Below are 3,069 nucleotides of genomic sequence, written 5' to 3' on the forward strand. Positions count from 1 at the left end.
CACCGACTCGCGCCGGCCCCGCCCCCAGGGCTTCCCCAGACACAAGCCCCGCCCCCGGGCGAGGGCCCGCCCCTCGCAGACACACGTGTCTTTTGGGCCGCGCGTTCGCAAAGGGCCCTCCGTGGGGGCCCCTCGTCCAGCGTCCTCCCGTCGTGAAGTGACGGGCGCGTACTCGGGCCCTGAGGCCTCCCAGGTCCGCCCAACTACAGCCAGCCTTCCCAGCTCGCCGCCTTCCCGCTTCCCTCCCAGCACCCCGCTCTCCGGCCGCGCTCGCAACGACCTCTCCTGCGGACGCGCGCGCGCAATGCGCGCTTGGCGGGCTGCTCCCAGAAGCCTCCGGGAGCGGGGCGCGGGGAGGGCCTGGCTCAGGTATGAGGTGGAATGTTTAGGCCGCACCGGCTCCGGCCTCTCCCGGCAGTGACCACTAGACCCGGGAGAGGGGCAGAGGACGCTCCTCCGGCGCAGGGATGGGGACTCACCTGCGCCTCGCCGGAGGGAGGAGGCCCAGGGGCCTCCGCGCGGGTCCAGACTACAACTCCCAGAAGTCCTTGCAGCTCGTCTCCGCCCAGCCGGCGGAGGGCGATGTGGCGGGAGCGCGCGGAGGGAGGGAGGGAAGGCAGGGACCGTCCCGCGGTGCCCGCTTTGGCGGCGTCACTGCGCCGAGACTGTCACAGAGCGTGTACATGGCAGCTTGAGATTGCGGTTTGCCTGCGTGTGACCGTAGCCGGGATTATGCTAGTGTGACTGCGACACCCTCGTGTGCTCGTGTGACCTTTGGTGAAGGCCCTGCACTCTGACAGTTTAGGTGTGAATGTCCCAACTATTCCTTTTCTGGAGTCGATGTTGGGGCCAGAGTGGTGGAGGGAGAACCCCATGTCCTTTGGCCTGAGCTGCCCTAGTGTCTACAACCTTGTTTCCTCGCGAGGTGGGGTGGCACTAGGAAAACACCTGAGACTTACAGCCTCTGTGACAGTCATCCAGCTCTGCTGTGCCCCAGGCAGCCACGAAGAATACATAAACAGGGTCAGCCGGCGGCGTGGTGGTTAAAGTGGTTGGATCCGGGGTCCAGCACCTGGCGCGATGGTTCAGACGCAGGACTTCGGCACAGCACTGTCCCGGACCTACAGGCTGGCTTGCACGCGAGCGCTCTCTCTCTCTCTGTCCCCTGTAGGAAATTAACATAATAATGATAAATAAAGTTAAATATTTTTTAAAAAGAAAAAAGTAGTTGGATCCCATATGGCGGACTGTATGGTTCCAGGCCGATCCAGGGACTTGAACAACATGGCAGCAAGTATGCTGGAGTGCCCAGAATTCCAGGAGGAGAATGGAGGAGAGGGGGTTGCAGTGTGACCATCCCCTCTGGGGGATGTCTCTGTCTCTGGTGAGTGTGTTCACTCTATAGCAAAAACTTAAACACACACACACACACCCGAGACAACTGATGTCTCAAGCAGCTAGGCTGAGAGCGAGTACACCTCTCCTCTGTCTTTTGGAGAGGCATCAGTGGATTGAATCATGCCCGCCTACCTTGGGGAGGACAGCCTACTTGAGTCCTCCAATTAAAAAGTTAACCTCGGGACCAGCAGTTAGCATAATGGCTATGTCGCTGGACTCCCATGTAGTTGACCGCGGTTCAAGTCCTGGACCCGGTGGCTTAAACTCATGCCAGGCATGTGTGCTTGCGTTCCCAAGATCCCGAGAGCAGAGGGGATTGCGGCGTGGCCATCCCCCTCGGGGGTGATTTCTTGCTTTTGTCTCTTTCTGGCGAGCGCACATCCCCTATAGCAAAAACCTCTCCAAAGAAAGAAAAAAAAAGTTAACCTCATCTGGAAACACCCTCACAGTCACACCCAGAAATGATGTTTAACCAAATACCCTGGCACCCCATAACCCAGTCAAGTTAACACCTAAAATTAACCATCCAAGGAGGAGGTAAGGGGAGGATAAAACAAAAAAAATTATAAAACCAGATAGTGGTGGGCCATGTGATTGGCCAACATAGCACTTAGAAAACCATTTTGAATACTGCCCATCTGGAAAAACAGACACTTTCCTTGTAAACTGGAATTTCTTTTTTAAAAATCACAGGATTGGGGGACCAACAGTTAGCATAATGGCTAAGTCACTGGACTCCCATGTAGTCGACCGCAGTTCGAGTCCTGGACCCAGTGGCTTAAACTCACGCGGGGCACGTGTGCGCGCGTGCCGAAGATCCTGAGAGGAGAATGGAGGAGCAGGGATTGTGACATGGCCATCCCCCCTGAGGGGTGATTTCTTGCTTTCTATTTCTCTGTCTCTTTCTGGCAAGCGCACGCGCCCTATAGCAAAAACTTCTCCAAAAGAAACAAAAAATTCACAGGATAGGGGACTCCTGGGTCTGTGCCCTCACACAGCAATACCTTGTTGGAGCTATGGTGGCTTCACCTTCTTCAGCAACCCCCAGCTCCCTACGTAGGCCCAAGTAGCCTCCCCAGCTCCTGCAGCTTCTGCACAAGGAGCTGAAATTTCAGGATCCTGAGGCAGCAGCATTCCTGTGTTCGTTTAAGCAATAGCTGTATGTAGCCACCAGGTGGCGACCCTGGCCTGTCTACCCACCAGCCGCTCTGGGACATTTCCCAGTGGTGAACGGCTCTCAGGAAAGCAACGACATCCACCAAGGTCCTACCTGGGGCTAGGAGCTCCACAGAGATGACTTCCTTAAAGCTTTACAAGAGCACAGAGAAATAGGAAGTTACCCCTCCTACTTGGCTGCCAAACAAAAAACCTGGAAAATAGAGTACACAGAGAACTGTTCCCAGAGTGAATTTGACTGCTTGGGAAGGGCCAGTTGTTAATAAGAACAACAGAAACATGTTAAATTATTTTGGGACCAGCAAGTGGCATGGTGGTTAAGGCGCCGGACACTCCCACATGGCCAATCATGGTTCGAGTCCCGGGCCTGGTGGCTTGATTTCCCACTTTCCCTCTGTCTCTGGTTAAATTAAAATAAATGAATAAAGAAATAAATAATTATTTTTTAAAAAGAAAAATATGTTAAAATTATTTGTTTGTTTTTATATTTTGTTC

General features: G+C 54.5%; 1 protein-coding gene across 1 annotated transcript in view; it reads right to left on the reverse strand.

Annotated features, from left to right (window-relative positions):
* Positions 1-504, reverse strand: part of ZNF667 (zinc finger protein 667) — a 33,909-nt gene extending 33,405 nt beyond the window's left edge. The window contains exon 1 of the mRNA XM_027767605.1: positions 480-504. The gene's annotated coding sequence lies outside the window, so the exon portion shown is untranslated. The remainder of the gene's footprint in view (positions 1-479) is intronic.
* Positions 505-3,069: the final 2,565 nt, after the last annotated feature.

This window comes from Tupaia chinensis, unplaced genomic scaffold, assembly GCF_000334495.1.
Source record: "Tupaia chinensis unplaced genomic scaffold, TupChi_1.0 Scaffold144336_1, whole genome shotgun sequence".
Taxonomy (NCBI): Eukaryota; Metazoa; Chordata; class Mammalia; order Scandentia; family Tupaiidae; genus Tupaia; species Tupaia belangeri.